This window comes from Xiphophorus hellerii, chromosome 1 (assembly GCF_003331165.1).
Source record: "Xiphophorus hellerii strain 12219 chromosome 1, Xiphophorus_hellerii-4.1, whole genome shotgun sequence".
In the NCBI taxonomy this organism is placed as follows: domain Eukaryota; kingdom Metazoa; phylum Chordata; class Actinopteri; order Cyprinodontiformes; family Poeciliidae; genus Xiphophorus; species Xiphophorus hellerii.
In genome coordinates, this window is record NC_045672.1 from 3,096,107 (window position 1) to 3,116,642 (window position 20,536).

A 20,536-nucleotide genomic window follows, 5' to 3' on the forward strand; every position below is an offset into this window, starting at 1 on the left:
TATTTTGCATATCCAATAGAAAACGTACATAGAAGTACAAGAAATTTCACAAAAAAATAAAATAAAAATAAAAAAATTCAATAGAGAATATATTACATGTAGTTGTTCACTCTATGCATCACACTTTAATCACCAAACTGTAAAAGATTTTAACCATCTGGCCCAAAATGGCATAAAGGAAATTTTCCGGCAAAGATAATTGAACCGAAACAGATTAGTTGTATCGACTTTGGCCTTGCTTTTGTTTCCACTGGAAGAAATAAGGGAACTACTTTGTAATTTAAGCAAAAAAACAACAATTACATATTAATTAACATTTATACGTAAGAGAGGTAATAGCCAAATCGCTAATTTCCATCCCTATTCCCATTGGTAGGTTAATGTATGTGATGTTTATTAATAAGAAGAAAAAGCCGCCTCAGACTACTGCACAAAAAATCTTTTCATAAAGGAGATAAGGGAGTAATTAAACAGTTGTTTGCAAAATATAGTTTACATAGTTTCTACAATTTTGACTTTAAGTTAAGTTGAAAAAAGTTAGCATAAAAGAACTAAAAACAGAGTTGTATACAGTTAAGCAAGGCTAAGATAAACAAGCTAATTGTGTGACTAGAAAAATTTGCCTGTGCCCCACAGTAATAAACAAATCTACTGTATAGTTTTGCATGTTAAAAATACTTATGGGTCTTGTTTGGATAAATAAATCGTTTCGTTATTGAACTTTTGTTTCACTGTTCATTTTAATATAAGACTGCAGTGCATTTAGAAAAAAGGAAAGAACAAAACGTGTTCTAAAAACGTGGTGAGGCACGAGGCGAGCGTTTTAAAAAGGCACAGATGTTGAGAGCAGCTGTGTGTGTTGTCTGTCCCTAGCAAACCGTGATATCAGCACCTGAGTGACGACAGTAGCGAGCCGTGGCGGGTCAGGGTGTCGTAGGCCCCACCAGGACAGTTCTGCTGGCCTTAATATTTCCTGTGTTTCAGCTTCAAATAAAGGACGATTCCATGTTTTTTAAGATAAGCCTTAGCACAGCCATAAATCCCTGCACATTTTACACATCGCAAAGACACTCAGAAGCAAACAAACCAACATTATAGCACAACCAAGTAAACATTAGCCTGAAGTTAGTGCCTAATTATGAAATTTATCACAAGGTTATTGTCTGGTCTGATGAGGGACGCATAAATACAAACTTCAAAGTAACAGCTTTTTTCTTAAATATTATTTTGTATTTGTATTTTATATTTATACTTTTGTGAGGCACTCTAAATTGTAGCACAACTATTTTCATAGCATAGAAGGACATAAGATGGTAAGTTGGCTTGTTGTTGTTCTTTTTTTGTTTTGTTTTTTACCTAAATGAAAAAATTGTTAAATAGACATAACAATCAGGATTATCCTAGTAAACAAAACTGTTTCTGCTGGAAAGTATTTATAACAACACACACGCTCTCTTACATATCCAGGTGTAGGGATACAGGGTGTGTCCACCGTACGGGGGTGTGCCTGTGCGGTTTGGCTAACACATGCATGTGCGTATACCTTCCCACAGGAGCTGTAAAAAGCAAAACATCCAGCCCCATCCCAGTCTTGCCACCTTCTACCACATGTTATTTACGGTGGTGTAGCACCTCTGCGGTTACATTATGCATGTTTACATTCATTCTAACAGCACTTTAAGAAAAGAGGCCACAAATTAAGACATGCACATGCACTTCTGAAAGGCACTGGAGAGAGTAAAGCTCTCATTCAAAGTTGCCCTCGGGTCTCGTGAATGTACGGAATTCACAGCGAGGGGTTGGACGGGGGGGGGGCTTGTTTGCTAGCGCTGTGTCTGCTGTTGTGCAGATGGACAGATGTGTGATACTCTTTGGATCAGGCACGCACGCAGCTGGCTGGAGCCGTTTGAACTAAAGCTTGTAGTCAGAAAATCCCTTTTGACTTGTCAGCAAACACAAACAAAACTATAAAAGTGCATGAAAATAATGAAGAAATATGCAGACGCATGCATAACCGCATGTAACCGGAGAGTTTAAGTGCATTTTTTTGTACTGCCTGGTCGTGCCTAATACTAAAACCCACCAGGCAAGAGTCAACTCAGTGTTTCTCTCTCATCATGGATAAAGCAGTCGTCGGAGTTTAGGGACAATTTTTACATTTGAATAAGGAGATAAATTTGGGAATTAAAACTCTTTAGTCAGAGCTTCCATTCTTTTATTAGCGGTTTGAATTAAAGGTAAATGAACATAGTCAACATAGCTGGCAGGAAGAATGTAAAATATGGTTAAACTGTAATGAATAACCGAACAAAATAAGCCAAACTCTTTAAAAAACCTGTCCTCCCCCCTCCTGTGGTGGCACTGCACCAAAAACTACTGAAGGAAACGACAGGAAAACCTCAGAAGACAGATCACAACTTTAGTCTTTACAAAATGTAAAGACTATAATGGAGTGATGTCAGATTTTGGGGGCTGAAGGATTTCTCTTTTGTCCTTGGTAATAGACCAGAAGCCACTTCTCCCACTAGCGCTGGATTGAGCATTTGCTTCGGTTGTATTTACCCAGAATGCCCAGCGCTAGCTATGGTTTGCTTCCTGCTTTTGAAACAGTCTCTGGTTCACTTGTATTCACATATGCATTCATACTGCACCAGAGTATGAATGCACCAGAGTTCGCATCAGAGTTCAGTTGCGGATTCCCTCCTCCCCAAATGATCCGGATTTTCTCAGCAAACGGACCAGAGCCAAACAGAGCTGATGTGAATGCACCATTAGGTGTTAAGCGACAGTGTCTGACTAAAGTGGGGCATATTTTCTGGACACCCAGGTCTCTAATTGTGTCCCCTTTTGCCCACTGCTCTTTCTGCTACTTCTTCAGAGTTTCGGCAAGCTTTACCAACTCAAATTTAAGACTTTTAAGGCCGTTTTAAGACCACGACCTGTATTGTGACATAAATGTACAAAATAATTTCACATTTTATAGCTTTATATTGTTTTTTGGTTCCCCCTGCTCAGCTGTATTTTCCTCCATAGTAGCAACTTTGTTGAAATAAAATTCTTAGGTCAGACTGATGTTTGACCATTTGAAATCCACTAAACCTTAGACTTTAGAGTTTTTGTTGGACCAAATGCTGCTCTTAGATCAGCGCTAGTAGTAGCAGTACCAACTGTTATGTGGGGAGCTTTAGCCACCCCATGGGATCAGTGAGCCAGTGGTGAAGACGAACATTGTTCACCCAACTGGCGATAAATTTAAACCTACCCATGGTAGACACCAAATGGCTAGCTAGCTAGCTAGGGTATACCAGCAGCTAGTTACTGGTGGCCTTAACCGCATCAAGTGACAGAACATAATGAAGATATCATCAGGCACCACTTTTGTCCAGGGAGAAAAAAAATACATCAATTAAAACTTTTAAGGATGTGCAGAGATGCTACTCTGTTAAATAATTGTTTTGCATTTATTGTTGTTTATGTTTCCTGTATCATCCAAACATATAAGTTCATCAGTAAGACTTGCTTTCCTGGAACATGTGAGACCTTCCACAGATAATCTGACATTTTGCACATCATGTTAAATCAGTTATCTAACAGTAGCTTGAATATATGATGAAAAACAGAATGAATAATTATTTCCCACCCGAACTGCATTTACAAGTTTTTTGTTTATGAAAGGATGTTTGGTACAAGCTATAAAACCCATACGAGTAATAAAACTGAAAGAAAACATGTTATTAGTGGAATGTTAGTAAGTCTAAATTGTGTATTTTTGCCAACCCAAGTCCAGAGGACCAGCTGTTGGCTCCAGATTCCAGTTTACTTTGAGTTTGGATTGTGGTTATACGTTCAGAGTCCTGGTATCAATTAACTAGCACCCAGAATACAGACTTTGGTTGCAGAAGTACTAAAAAATGCCAATAATTAACTTGAGCACAAACAAAGGCATCCATTCTTTCCCTGGTCTACACCACAGTATGAGATTACAGCAGGTCATGCCTGCCTGTCAACGTTTCTCCAACTTTATGCCTCTTGACCAACAATCAGTCGTTACCCTTCTGCTTCAACTAACAATGGAATAACATGAAGCTCAACTTTCTACAAACCTTCAACCACTCTCCCCAAAATGAAAACGACAGACATTGGCAATGCTCCACATGACATGACTGGTAGAATTTTGACTTTATCAATAGGTCTAAATCAAAAAGAAAAAAAATAATATTTTGGAGTTTTAAAAACATTATTAGCTAATGCAGAGACCCATTCAATAAATTAGAATATTAGTAAAAAGTCAATTTATTTGTAAATAAATAAATAAATGTAGTTAAACTACAAATAAATTAATGTTTGAAAGTCTGTTTCTGTTAATTATGACAAGCTTAATAAAACATGGCATTTAGAACCGGAATATTACATCAGACTAATAAAAAAAAAACATTTTTATACATACACATATTTGTTTTGATTGTATCTACCCAGAATGCCATGCGCTATAGCTCGCTTCCTGCTTTTGAAGTCTTCTCCGGTCCGCTTGGTGTTCACATACACATTTTAACCACACCAGAGTTCATTTCAACCAAGCCGACACATTGGTTTTTAGATGGACCAGAGTTTACTTTTTTGGTCAGCATCAGAGTTTGATTGTGCAGTCATACTTTTCCAATCTTGACCGAACTTATAGGGAAACAAAGTGGAGTTTGAATAAAGCAGACCAAACATGGCTGGTGTGAATGGGCTTAATCAATCACAATCAGCTGTTTTATTTTTGGTCTGGCATAAAGATCTGTGTGTGTCGACAAAATGCCAGACGGGAAAGACATTCCCATGTGTGGGACAGTGTGGGAAGTGTTATAAGGTTCCTTAAAGATATTTGGGGTCAATCAATCTACGGTACAGAACAATTTTTTATAGTCATTATTATGTAATGCAGGTCTGAATCTCCCCAAAAGTGGATATTCCAGCAAATGCACCCAAAGGCCAGACTGTGTATCCCTAGAAATAGCAAAAAACACCAAAATATAAATATTGTAGTATTTAACATGTTGACTCCATATGTGAGCTATGTGAGAGTACAAATGTAAAAATAATTGAACAAGCTTGATTTGTTTTTCAATACTACCTGGAGAAAGACTGATCTTAAAAAAAGAAAGAGAAAACATGAAAACATGAATAAGTTTTCCAAAACTTCATTAGGACCAGAAGACTCATGGAACAATGTTGTTTGGATAAATAACATCAAAAGATCTGCAGGAATATTCTACCAAAGGTTAAACATGGTGGGGAAAGTGAAACGATCACTAGCAGTTGAAGCATAATGGCCACCACAGAAATACAGTTTTAAATGTAATGAAAATATTCTAGATAGTGTCAAAAGTTACACAAACCTCATATTTACTGACTGACATTTTAAACCTATCGATAGTTCACAGTGTACTCTATTTGATCCTCTACATTTGAGTCGCCAGACTGAAGCTGGTAATGTTCCATGTTTTATAAAGTTGGTTCAAAAGAACATCAGCTATGGCATACTTACTGGCAACCTCAACATAATAATGGTTTAATTTAGTTTATGTTTTGGATGCTGCTTTTATTGCCAAAACTCAGGCAATGAAAGCAGCATTGATAATAACATTTTGCGCAGGAATGGCATTTTTGTTATGAAAAGTTAAATTACATTTTCCTGACTATTTAGAAGTGTTAACATATTTGCATGCCTTACACTAGACCCTTGTTGCAACAGTGAATTACACAATTTCAGTCTCTTCCACTTTACTTTTCCAAAACAAACCACTGAACCAGAGATTTGTAAGGAAAGTCTTGAGGCTGGCTGCACCCTGTGGGCCGACAGACTGTAATTAAAGTGTTTACTGGTCATCATTTGGGTCTCCAAAGCTCATTAAAGACTGTGCCCTTGAAAAACATTTTTGCACATTTGTCTAAATAGAGAGTCAAAAGAAGTGTGTCTGTGCCCTTCCATCCTCCTGCAAACTTGGAGTAATTATCACGGGGAAATGGTTGGTCCCTGATTGGAATCAATGACAATATCTCAAGTTCTCCACCTTGGTAGTGTGTGAATCAACTGCCCATTTAATCTAACTTCCAGCACTATGTCCCACTTTTAAAAAATAAGCAGTAAATCAAAATGATTAATGACTGTTGCAAAACAACAAAAGGCACATTTCTGTCATCTACTGAAATGGAGCGTGGTCAAAACACTAATCTATGAAAGACATGATATGAACAAACTGACTGACGGCTCTGCTGGTTGGGGGAGGGGAGGAGGCAGCAGGGCGGCCAATCAGATTTAAAGCTTTAAAACTAACATACACTGTTATACCAGTGTCAGATCATGCATAGCTATTTTTTGCAATATGTCAATAATAATATTTCTTAAGGTGGTCATGTCCGCTTTATTGTATATTTAAATTATGAACAACAAACATCAAAGACTTACTGCTCAACAGAACCTTAATTCCAACCACGTTTTGACTTTGCGATGCCCGGCAGCTGTAGGTTGTAAAGACTTCAATTTAACGTTTGTGTTCTGCCACAGCAGCAGGTGCAAGTTTTTAATAATAGCTGGTAGAATGGCTTAAAACTGTGCCTGACATCAAATGCATAGTCAAATTGTCAAATAAATGAATGAATAAATAATTTCAGCCAACTCTTGCCTCAGATATATAACAATTATTATATAAATAATACATAAATAAATAAACATTAAACATTCGGAGAAGCACGACTTTAAAACTGAAGTTATTGAAGGCTGCTTGTAAATGCTTTGCATGGAAAGTCATGAACACTCAACAGTGAATTCTGTTTTTGGTCTTTTGAAGCAGCAAAAGGATTTAGCTTTCATAAATAATACAGCAGCTTGGAACTTAATAAAAGTCATATTGTGTGATGATTTTGCTGTTAATTAGTTAATTTTTTTTCAGCTAAAATAATAATTACAGCATATTTTTCAGGTGATTTATGCCATGCCAGTTCTAAGTCAGAAAAAAATGTTTCATTTTCAGAAAATGTGCAAATCAAAACCAAGAAAAATCCATTTATTTATTTATTTACATATTTCTCCCTGTCAGAAGATTTTGCTCAATCACGATTAATGTATTCATAATTTAGAAGCAAAATAATTAAATTATTAATTCGAATATACAGTTAAAAATGATGAACATCAATTCATTGTGAGGCCAAGTAGACTCTGTGAAAAACCACCCAAGACTAAAGACTTGCATCCTTCCTTAATGAATTAGTCGTTAATGTGATCAGCGGCGCCGGTTTAACCATCAACAGTTCTGCTTTCAGCACATTGAAATAGCAACTTCATTAGTGAGGTTTTATGTAGTAATGCTCTCCTACCACTCTGTAACAAAGCTCAACTAATCCATAGCACGGTATTCTACAATAACAGTTATTGAACCATCACTTCCTATGCTCAGAATGCATTCACTGAGCACAGAAAAAAAATTCAGACCTTCTTCCACAATATCCAAAAGAAAAGAGACCGTTGCCTGGTAGTGGGAAAACAATTCACTCACCATAAAGGTATGGTCCATTAAACGTATCTCTTCAAACACCGAACTGAAACTCAAAATAACAATATGCTCAACAGCATATTTGCCAGTTTGGCATCTATACTTCTAGTGTTCGGGCTCCAGAGTCAACTGCCCAGCGACACCAAAAGGCCTTAGCTTTTTCTGCACCTGCTGTACTGCAAACCAAAAATTTGTGGGGTAGTAGGCCTTCCTCTGACTCCAACAAACGAGTTGGCGCTAACGTCAGGAGCTCTAGACCTGTGTCACCTGGATACCATCCTAGAGGGCTGCAATCAGGCTGCCATGCCACCCAGCAGCAGGCAAGGTTGTTGGGCTCTCTGTTCTCCTATGTACCTAAGAACAAGGATCTTTTGCACCACAGGATCTTTTGGTGCAAAAGATAATAATTCACAACTGCAGTCATTAAATGTAAATAAAATTTACCCACTGGAATTTACCCACTGTTTAGCAGTGAATCTGTCATCCTTTCAAAATAAAAGCTGTCAGTACCCGTATAGTTTCCTACCACAATAAACTATCTGCTTTTCAATCTACTGTAATAACATCACAAAGCTACGCAAGCCGATACCTTCCAAAAGTATCAAAACCTCTTCAGCTTTCCGCTTTTTTTCATGCTAAAGCCTCAAACCTCAATGTTTTCATGAAGAACATGGAGAGAGGAAGAAAAGGAAGAGAGAAAAATAAGTCATAAACAATTATTTTCAGCAGTCATTTGATTTGTAAATTGAATCCGCCTGTGTGTAATTTAACTTTAGCATGACAATATTTAATCCAGCTGTTTTTTTAAGATCTCTGAGGTTGACTGGGGAGAATAATTGATCAAACAGAACCTGAAGGATTCAAGAACTCAGCCAACAATAAAGTTATGTAAATGTTTAAAGCACAGTTTGGTTATAAATAGGAGTAAGATCTGACTAAAACAAAACATATCTAATTAATTAAAGGTGTTGTAATTAATTAATATTAATTAGTTACACTTTAACAGAAGCCATGGTAATTAAATATTGAAATAATTTATTCATTTGCCGTGTGACTGAAATATTTTCAAAGCAACTGGTTAACAATAATTAGTTATGCATTAAAGGAATTACTTAATTCAGAACACATTTATGTACTTATTTAAATACTAGTGTATTTAAATAAGTTCATAAAAATATTAAATTAATTTTTGATAAATGTCTTTATTTAATGGAGACTTTTATAATTTATGTAATTAATTACACATTTAAAAAATGTTTTTTTTACTTTAGTTTTTGTAATTTGGCACTCTTCCACCTCCATAATTAATTGAAGCAGAATATTTGCCACAATAAAAAAAAACAATTTTTGAATTTATCTGGATTTTGACCAAAATTAATCATGACGTCATGACATCAATCATGACATGCATGTCTGTGCAATATGCAGGCACATATGTTGCATTTAGGTGTATTTCAAGTCGAAACAATAGAAAAAGAAAATTTTTAAAAGCCCTAACAAAATTGAAGAGGTCTATAAATAAAGTGTAATTTTAAATACTTTAAGCACTTTTTTCATAGCAGTATAAATATCTACACTATCTATAAATAGTATTTCTTTTTTAAATTTTAAATAAAAAGATGTGTATTTTGTGCTTCTTCAAGTAAGAAATGATGATTATTGAACATTTTACAGCAAAAAACAACTAAAACCTGTTAGTGCAGGATAATTTCCTGCTTTATATTTATGTTCAACCTTCTGTTGATCTCTTGCATTAAATCCTAATGTTGTTTGTTATTGTAACATATGGAAGGATTTGGGGGTATGAATGCTTCTGGGAAAAATAATCCAAAAGCACGATCTCGCAGGCAGGATAAAGTGCAACATGATCTCAATGTGGCCAATGATTTCTGCTCTAAAGCCAAGAGGCTGGTTAATGAATAACACCTTGTAAGTTATCAGATCACACAGCAGCAGACAAGTGATGCCACCGCACTGTAAAACAATGCTTTTAAAGTCTAAGCCGGGTCTTGTGTTCATATTCCAGCACTGATTTCTGGAGAGCCTGGCCCCTTTTGGCTAGAGAGCTGAAAGTAGAAGTGATTTTGATAAAGCAGAACAAATTGGTGAGAGTGGGGAAAAAAAGTGGGGAAGCCGATGAAAGAAGCGAAATAACAAGATCCTTCTCTTCACTCTGCTTTGGTCAGGAGGCACACAGGATGCCCACAACGTGAAACACATGGAGAGGTTGATAAGATGGAGGCCAAGATGCTTTGACTGGTGATGTCATTAAAAAATGACATTATGTAGAGATGGGTTTACAGTCAGGCCCATACAATGGTTTGGACAGAGACAACTCAGTTTCAATTGGGTGCAGTATACTGCAGGTCTTTTGCAGTTCACCAGTGTTTTCTTTTATCTTTCTGTCTCTTTAAGTCTCTTCTTCTGCTATTTGGTCCTCCTCGCCTTCCTTTGCCCTTGTCATTTCTGCATTGCTTCTATTTAAACATGCTCTGGTTCAAATTCAAAGGGCTGAATGTTAATTATTGTGCAAAAAAGACTTCTGGCTGACTGGAGCTAGTGCTGTAGCATGTGGCACACATCATCTACCCAGAATGCATTGCGTAAACAACATTGCAACATCTAAATGGTGACAATATTTTATTTAAATATATAAAAACTAAACAGCCTATAGTTTCCTGTATTGCTTTTACATTAAAATGAAGGTTAATCAAGTAAAGTCTATTGTTATAACAAATCGTGGCTCTTAAAACTCCTAAACCCTTTACTGGATCTGAATGTGGATACAGTGAACAGTCCAGTTCAGCTGAACATATCTCCAAATTATTAATGCTAAGGTAGTTCCCGCTGTGCATATTTCAATGTATTAATGTCATGGTTTTTCCTGTTCCTGCTTAGTCTTATGCTGCTCCACTGCTCTATGATTGTGTTCACCTGTGCCACGCTTTACATTAACTCCTGTTTCTACAATTCCCTTTCATCCTTGGTTTCTACGAAGATTCAAAATAATCAAGCTTCGATCTAGGGAAAAGCACTTCTGTCATATAATTCTTCATTTCCTGATTATACAGCACTTCCTGTTTGCTCTGCCAGTCACTCATCAAACTGTCAGTTCTGAAAACGCAGCTTCAGCCCGAATTGCACATTCAGATTTCTGTCAATAAAACTTATTCAACATTTCCTAGGTTGAGGTTTTTGTCCAGGGTTCAATCTGTACTATATATACTTTATACTTAAGGTATATAAAATAGGCAGTTATAAGTGTTTTTAGAGGGGGTTCAAATATTGGCAGAATTTAGCTATTTGTGGGAGGTTGTTGTCCCTAACAACCACAAATACCAGGTGCCCACTGTATTGTATCCTTAAGAAAATTGTCCATTATTTTTATACAAAAGCAGATTAATAAACAAGTAGCAAAAAGAACAGCCAGTGAAGGAGTTGTCTACAATATAAATTAAGGACTTGGCATGCTGCCTTGGGGTAATGAATGTAATTTGCAGCCAGCTCCTTTGCATACCAAACCACTGTACGCTTACTCTAACTTTGAAGTGCAGCTTTCATTGGCTTCACTTATCTCCTCTTATGAGGATGTCAGTCATCTGAAAAAAAAAACAGAAAATGTCACCATATTCAGCTGCTTTCATCTTGGGCCTTTGGGGCAAAAGATATTCCATGCGGTTTCTTTCAAATCCCCAAAGTTTGGCTTGAACCCACCTTCAAGAGATCAGTAGTCTGCAAAAATGGAACAATGAGAAAAAGAAAAGTCAAAATATGAAGCAAGAAAGGGAAACATAACGGTATGATGTTCAGGAGCATGAAAGAGTAATGGGTTTTGTTTCATTTGTCACATAGTGACCATGATATTTTCTGCTGTAATTACGAGTTTGTGCAAATAGCAACATGTGGAAAACTATTAACAGCAATGATGGATGTTTCTCAAAATTTTCCCATAATGCTTGTTGCTGTTCATCTAAAGTTTCCACTGAGGACTGATTGCTGTAACACAAGCAAATTTCAATGTTTCTATTGTATCAGATAAATCATATGTGATCATCCTGAAGAGTAAGTGCCATCCAGACTATGTTAATACATTATTTATTATCATTTGTCAGAGTTCAGAACGCATGCACACTAAACCAGTATTACTAGAGCTGCACTTGTACAAAGAGAAACATTTCTACACAGCCTGATGTGAATATTGTGAGAGGTACAGGTTGTACAAATACAAACCACGTCATTTACACCTGGACTGTTTTCCATCCTTTGCTAACGTCTCTCATGAAAGATTCCAGTCAGCTACATTGATTTTGTGTTTAGGATGACACTTTATTGTACCTCCAGACAGTGACTTGAGGAAGTTATGTCACACTTAGGCTCAGTAAAAATTTCACTTTCCACTTTTCTTCCATGGATTTTGCCTCTCCTATTTAAGAAAAAATGCATTCACTTGAATTATTGATTTGAATTTTCATACTGAATCAGGAATCTGGGGTGTTTAATAACCCAAATAATATCATCCATTATGTTGTCACACAGACAGACATTAGTCCAGTTGGTTTGCAGACTGTGTCAGTATATACTCAATGGTGATTTCCTTCCATCTGTTGTCGGAACTCAGAAATATTGACTTCCCACTCTGGGAAATCAACTGGAACGCCCCTGATGTTAGACTTCCCACTTGACAAGCGGGAGAAACTCTAACTACCCCCAGTTGTAAGGCCAACTTCAATGTTACATGTAACACTTCCAAATCTAAACTGAACAACTAAAAAGTGGTGTTTACTTATGGAACATAAAGCTTAAAATATTTATAGGCGGTATCGCAAACATCTACTAAGGTATTGTGGGTGAAATCATGACTTCTTTGGCTATGTTAACTAGTTTGCTGTTAACTTGGGTGCGACATCAAACCCATCTCCAAGTTTCGAGCAAAGCATTAATCAAAGGTGGTGCCAGACACACAATGGCTAAATAAGAAACAGAAAAAATAAAAATGATTACCATTTCTGATGTCAGATGGCCCAACAACCACTGAAAGAACAGTTTTCTTGATCACTTCAGGATGAGGGGTCTGGGCTCATTACACCCCCAAGGCTCCAGAACGTCACCTGGAGACAAAATACAAACAGTTTTAGAAATGGCATTCACTGGTCATTAGCTGTGTGTGCATCGATACTAACCCAGTGGGTTTATGAGAAAACACCTTTATGGAATTCCATGTGAACCATGTTTTAATTCATATAGTCTTCTCACTGCCTGTGCACTGTAGTATCTTCAAGGTGTTCTACTACCAGAAGGTCTGACGCAACCTGAAACAAAACACACACACACGAACACCCCCGCACGCTCGTAATCCCATTCCAACAACTTGACGTGTACAGTCTGTCTTTCAGTCTGTCTGTGGTTTTAGCAATACGGCCATCTAGACTGCAGTGCATCTCCAGCTCCCTCCTTTGGGCTGCCAACAAAAGAACCAGGTGCTCAACATTGGCAGTTGGTAGGTGTGAAAACATTTGCAAAAACAATGAGGCAAAGACTTTTGCACGACAACCTGGTTTTCCCTCCAAAAAAAAATAAAGAAAGACTGACAAAGGAACAAAGACGGGCAGCAGAAGAATGGTGCAAAGTCGTTTTATCTGATGAATATGGCTTGTGATTGTTTGAGACATCTGGAAAATCATTTGTTCTGAGACTAAAAGAGTTCTGTGTGAGTGAAGAATCCTGGTACAATGTTGAGTAGCCTCTTATTCTTGGAACTGGACTTACTCTGGAATTCTGCCTTCTGTAAATATACGGCATAAAGAACCTCATTACAGTTGCATTGGAGTTTTCTGGTGAGTCATCACAACAATTTACATGAAAGACCTAGCAAGGGTCCATTCACTCTAACACTTGCCTCATCCCATCTATCAGCACCCGTTCCTCAGTTGCAGAGAAGGTTTCAGCAATCAGACTGTTGCTGTAATTTTGGTACATTTTGAACCCATCAGTGGAATCTTCCAAGTGCACACAGCTGTGAAATAGCTGAATCACCCTCTACCTGTGGTTTAGTACGCACAAAGCAAACACAGCGCTCCATTCAGCAGCCGTGACTGAATTACTGCCCAGTAATTTAATAAAGCTTCTGTCATTTTAAAACAAAAACACAAAAAATAAACAGCTCAAAAGGGAATATATGTACAAATTTAAAAGTTACCACAACTAAAGAAAAACAAAAACACCTAAAGAACTTCAGCAACTCTAGACAGAAATATGCTTATGATAAAATCCATTGGAGAAAAAAAAGGATTATGCAATGAAACAAAACAGATGGCAGGACCCACCTTACAGCTTTTTACAATGGGATCTCACCTTGCTATCATCTCTGCCTGCGCTATAAGCTTTAAAATCACTTCTTAACAGTGACACTTATCGTTTACAAATACCTACATTTATAACTGGGCCTTTTGAGTGGATGTAAATGTCAGAAATGTGGACCTCAGTGGAAGGTCATTATTATAAGCAACTAAATGGATACTTGTAGGTTTTAATTAGAAGTACACATACAGGTCACTTTAAGTTATACACGTAGACATTTTTTATGCATTCAGGTTTGACTTGCTGTACAGAAACATTTCAAAATGAATTCCTCTTTGACCTGTAATTAAACATAAAGAGAAAAGGTCAGCTTAGGCAGCAAATGAGGGAGAATGTTGGATGTCTGACTAAAAACAACAGGAAGTACTTTTGCTTTGATAAGCAAGAAATGTCCAGGAAATGACACAGCTAACTTAACTGTGAGGGAAAAAGAAGTCAGAAGAATAGTTAAATCCATTGAGTTGTTGTCATGTGATTGGTTGAGTTGACATTTGGAAATTGAACAGGTGTTCTTCATAAAGTGGCCAGGGAGTGCCTGTTAAAAATGGGGTCTCCAGTTTACGCAGTGGCTCCATTTTCATTATAAATGTGCGCAAAACTTTGTCAAATATGCGCTATTGTTTAAAAAAGAAACAATTGCGGCATTTCCTTTACATAAGAAACAGCTGAAATCACACAGGAATAAGTTTTGTTCATGCAATAAGTCATTAAAAAACATGCCGCACCATCATCCTTCAACCATTTCCTGTCGTTTTCTCCATCTTTTAGTAGTAGTAGCTACTTACTAGTAGTAGTAAGTAGCAGTTGTCGATCGCAACTCGGAGGATGCAAGAAAGTATTTCCACTGCAGTTTTGCAAAATACAGTAACTTTGATTCAGCCTGAAACCACCTTATCCTAGCACAATAACTTTTTATTTAAAACAATGAGCTTTTTAGAAATTGGTGTGTTTCCATTAAGTAAATGTATTTTTGTAATTTCATTTTGTGCAATTATATGGTCAATGGAAACACAGCTACTGAAAATGGCGGCTTGACAACCTGGATCACAATGTTAAATCCTGGTTAGCTAGAAAGTAATCAGTTTCCTCTATATAGTGGATATTTTCAGCAAGCCAACACTCCGAGCCTGAAGTTGGCTGAGAGTTGTTGGAGTTGCACTACTGTCATCATGTGATCTCAAATGTCAAATCAGCACATGTTCTGTCATGGTTTACTTGCTTCTGACCTTCAGATTTTTGTACAGGGTTCTCCACAACTCCCTCCACCCTCACCCCAACTCATTCATCATGTGATGAGTACACACAGCTGTTGGAAACCGTTTAAGAATCAGAAAAGTAATTAACATATCCTAAAAGTGGAAGCTTGAAGATCATCCAAATCTTTCAGCAAACATTTGTTTTGGTTGATACCCAGGCAACATGTAAGAGATTAGACTAGCAACCCAGACAACAACAAGTTATTGCAGTGGCAGAAGAGTCAGAAGAATGACTGACCCCCTTACAGCAGAGGTGACAAAGTTTGTTTTTGAGTCTTATTTTTTCTATTTTAGTGTCTTGCTCAAAGGCACTAAAGTGCCAGCACTATGATTTCAGAGGGAAACAGACTGGTGAACCTTTTTCTTAAATATGCCTCGATTATCGGCAGCACTCTTACAATAATCCTAAAATATTCTAAAGAGAGTGATCTGGTCTGCTTGGGAAAACATTGGGACCAAGCCAATCTAAAATCCAGGATATTCAACATGTTGGATTGTCTTGGCCCAATATCAGTGTGCGGTGTCCTCCAAGAACAAACAAGAATGCAGTCTGCTGAATATGGCGTGCAGCCAATCAGACGTGCGCTAGGACAAGGTGGTTTTTTTCACGATGATTTGATGTCTAGGCCTCTGTGAATTCCAAAGAGAAAAGCTGCATCTTCAGCTCCTGTAGGCAACATGTTCATCATAAAGCCCTGTCAACAAAATTCGAGATGCCACGCTGAACAGCTATGCAGTGGCAGAGTCACAATGTTTCTGTGGTTTATGGATTTAATTGCCTTGATTGGCCACACCTGCAACAATGTCCATCTGGAATGGATGCCTGATGAAATGTGGGGCGTTTAGGGCCTTACTACTGGAATTCATAATGTTTGCTTATGCTTTTGTACTTCCTAACAGGCAGTGGTGTTAAACTTTAATTGCAAAAGGTACATCAGAGCTGGCTTTTGTGAAAAAAATACTAAGGAAATTCACTCAGTGTAGGTAGGCGTGCGGGTGTGTGTGTGTGTGTGTGTGTGTGTGTATGACATCTACAAGCCTGAAACTGCAAAACTGCCAGGGACTCACTGTGTTAATGAGAGCCAAATGACATTCTGAGACATTAACCCGTTTAATCCCAAATTTTTTCCTGCAAAATAAGTGCATGCATTTCAATGCTTGGACCTCCCTAACATTATTATGGTATTTATGAATTATTACATTTTATGTTGGTTATGCTAGTGAAAATGTAGATTTTATACTCGGCAACAATTGTTGCCGGTGGGAAACTGCATAGTCTGTATTGCACAAATCTGGCCTATTTATACATATAAAAAAAAATAAGAAAAATCATGACATGCATAACTTATTATAACTAAGAATGGTTACAAGAGTGTTCAGAAATATTTTAGATACATAAAGATTCAATGCCACATCCTGCAGATGTCATTGTCTCAATGTGCAGGTTGACCTTTGACCTCATTTGGTCATTTCATCAATGAGGCAAAGTGAGGAGAAAATGTTGGTATGAACTAATCTGCATCTGAGAGGAAATCCTTCCTGTTCCATCAGACCAAGTATTCCACCTTGGCCCTGTCCTAAACTAGTTTCAAGTGTGGCGTCATCTTGTAGTTGTCGTTCAGTGATTAGGCCACATTTTGTGTAAAGATTTGCCTTTTGGTGTCAGGATCTGTGTTTTTGTGTGTTAATTTCGAGTTTTCTGTGTCCTTAGTCTCTTCGTTGTCCTGTCCTCCCCTTGATTGTTCCCAGGTGTGTCTCGTTCTGTGATTACCCTCCCGTGTATTTAACTTCACCTGTGTTCCTTGTTCCTCGTCGGGTCCTTGTCGTTGTCAATGTCTTGTCGATTCGTTGTCAGTGTGTCCATGTGCGTGCTGCCAGTTGTTTTGGACTGTGAGTTTCTTCATTAAAATCATTATTCATCTTACCTGGGTCCGCTGCGTCTGCCTCACCAACCCTCACCACACCGTTCAATGACATTTGGGGAGTGAAATAAGAGAGGGTTTCAACTGTGGGAATGACAGTGATGGAGAAGACATCATTTCTAGGTTCCTTCAGGTCTAGAAGATCTAAAATATCTAACATTTTTAAGCTGTGTGGGAACAGCAAGGTATACAGAATAAACAACAGAGCTATGGACACATAGCATAGTGCTGTCTATGTATTATGCTAGTGGCAACAATTGTTGCCATGCTTACATTCACTCTTATGATCAAAAGATGAATGAAGGGATACAATTTTCTTTATACATCAGTAGAAGACACTTGAAAGAAAATATGTTGAAAATATTTTATTTATATTTGTTTATTTAAATATTTTACTGACTTCCTCTTGTACAGGTTTGTAACTGACATTTACCTCCAGCGTCACAGGCAGGAAGTAAAGAGGTCTGGTCATGTGACCTTTCACGCTAGATACATGAAATTGATATTGCTTAGAGTTGACACATTATTTTATTTGAAAACTTCAATTAGCTGCCAAAAGTCAAAACAATTGTTCTAGAGCTTCCAGAAATTAGAAAAAATGTCTGGCAACAATTGTTGCCGGTGGGATTAAACGAGTTAAAGTTAGGAGGAAATTCACTTCTATAAACACCAAGAGGAACTAGAGGAGATCTTTTTGATTTAAGTACAGCACTTCTCTCCATTTTAGTTTAGTGGATGTTCCACGAAAGACTCCAGTTTTTTTCCTTCTCATTCAGACATTCTCAAGAGTTCTGTTAATGACTGCCCTGCAGCTTCTTCCTGTCTGAATGTCCAACTCTGTATAAAGCGGATGTTCGAACATGCTTCGTGATGCTTTTAAAGACAAAACAATCTTTGTGTTTTGTTGTGTGGTAAATTATGTTATGCGTCCTGTATTTTTTTCCTCCCTCCACAATAAAAGTTAGACCCATGGACACGAACATCAACAAAAAAATAAAACGAGCCCCGTTTTTGAGTGTGGATGGTAGTTTAGGGCCAGATGTGTTGAATTAACTCCTGCTGCTGCATCCCAGAGTGCCTCTAAAGCAGCTCTGGCTCGTAAATCAACATGATCTACGTCTAGAGACAACAGCCGCGCAGTCAGGGACACCCGGGTTTTTTTTGTTTTGGTGTTAGTTGCTACCACTTTCGAAAAGGCCACCTTTATGCTTTTCCACAATGACTCAGCAAATGCAGGCCAAGAAACATCCACTCTTAAAGTGTTGTTGAAGAGGCTTTGGGTGGGGGGCTGTCAGGGGATGAGGGGGTAGTGGTTTGAGGAAAAAGATCTGCAAATAGGAAGACCAGAGAATGGGGTATAATTTCCATGCAAATTTACCATGTGGTCCAAATTTTATACTGACATAAGCTCACGTGTTCCAGATTTCTTTCTTATGCAACTTTCCGGGAAACAGTCTGTTTGGGTCTACTTCTGAGACACACACATCTAAGCATTTTATTGGACTGTGTTACTATTAAAATATTTCTTGAAACCAGCAGAAGTCACTGAATATGTGGATCGTTACCTATTTACCTTTTATTAAATCTTTTAAAGATGTTGAAAACACAGAATTTTTCATTTCAAATTCTGTTGAAAGTTTATGAGCAACAAATATTTAATCTGTAGCAAAGAAATAAATAAGTTCATTTTAGACTCTGTTTAGAATAAGACTAGCTAAGTATTTTTTTTAAATTAATTTTATGTTTAAAAGTGGCTAAATTTATCCCTGTTTAATTCTAATTCAGTCCCAGTGTCAAAATAAAATTGAAAATGCAAGCTTTGGGGTTTCTACAAACAGAATAAAGGATCCCAAAATCTCAAATTGTGTTTGAACTGAATTTTAAGTTAATATTTGTTCAGATCAAGTTTAATAATTGTAAGAAGTGGCAGTTTCTCATATGGGCAGAGGATCTGAAAGATAATTGTGTTGGTTGTGGTCCTGTATAATGATGCTAAAAACTTACAAAACTCTCTTTCAACTCTGAGTTTTGACATATCAGGCTATAATGAATAATTCATGTATTTCTATCACCACGTCATATTACAGGAAACATTCATGTCCAGGCATAGCTATAAAGTATTTTAAAACTTTGTTCAGTGTCTTCTTCTGAGGTTTTCGTGTTGTTTCTTTAAGTGGTTCTTGGTGCAGTGCCCCCACAGGCGAGGGGGGGGAACAGGTTCTTCTCAGGGTTTGGTTCATTTGCCACAGTGAAAGCAAGCCGCAGTCAGACTGTTTTGGAGACTGCCATGTTTGTAAAGGACCATTTCTGGTACAAATCAGCTATCTAACGCTACCAAATTCAGCTTTCAAAAGGCAGGGTCCAGGGTTCCTGCACATTCTTTATGTCAAAACGTCTTATTCAGTCTTAGAACAGGAGTCTCAGAAGTGCTATCCTCAAAAAGATTATGTGCAAAATGTCAGGAAAGGAAGCTGATGCAGATGTACACTTTCAAAAAGGTTTTAAATATAAATATGGTGTTTTGTTTATTATTAAACATTAAAAAAAACAATGCAGGTCTGCACAATATTTTTAAAATATATGGGAATTGTTTTATAGATTTCTGGTCCTTAATAATGTAAAATTTTGATTTTCCTAATTTATTTTCCTTATAACATTTCTTACTGTGCAAAATTCAGATAATAAGAAATAAATGGAGTTGTTTTCATATTGGTATTAATTTGACATACCTTATTTTGAATTTCCCAAACTAAACCTCAATTTTAACATTTCGACTCACTGGCTGAACTCACGTTCAATTCATTTCAGTCTATTTATATAGCACCAACTTGCAACATGTCATCTCAAGGCACTTTACAAAAAATATTTTCAATCCACTGATTTACTAATCAAATATGGTCCACGTTGTACCTGCTTAAATAAATGGAATTCATGCTGAGTAAGAACGGTGGTTCTAACATGCAAAAACAGCATTTAGAAACTAAAAGCACCAAAGTTCACAAATGTGCAAAAATTCCACTGCAGCGCCAAGATTTAAACATTTTCAACTGATCTAAGTTAGTCTGACGATCCTGATGATATAACTACTGTGTATATATATATATATATATATATATATATATATATATATATATATATATATATATATATATATATATATATATATATACAGTATATATAATATCATTGCATTTTTTACATAAAAATGTGTTTTGCGTCCCTTGAAGACTTTAAACATCAAGGTTTGGACCTTCAATAGAGCTTTTTAGTCACTTTTTGAAAGAGGATTGGTTAGATGATAAACTCACAGATTAAGGAGTAAATTCTGCAAACTCAAATATATTTCTATTTCCTGTTTTCCATTTAATAACATTTTCACACCTGGAAACCGTTGAACTCTACTTTGAATTACAATACCAGAAGAAAAGAAAAGAAATCCAAGGTAGTCCAGTAATATTGGAAAGAT

At 37.0% G+C, this 20,536-nt stretch overlaps 1 long non-coding RNA gene across 1 annotated transcript in view; it reads left to right on the top strand.

Annotated features, from left to right (window-relative positions):
* LOC116720590 (uncharacterized) overlaps positions 1 to 20,536 on the top strand; it is a 957,300-nt gene that overhangs the window by 174,529 nt on the left and 762,235 nt on the right. The window lies entirely within an intron of this gene.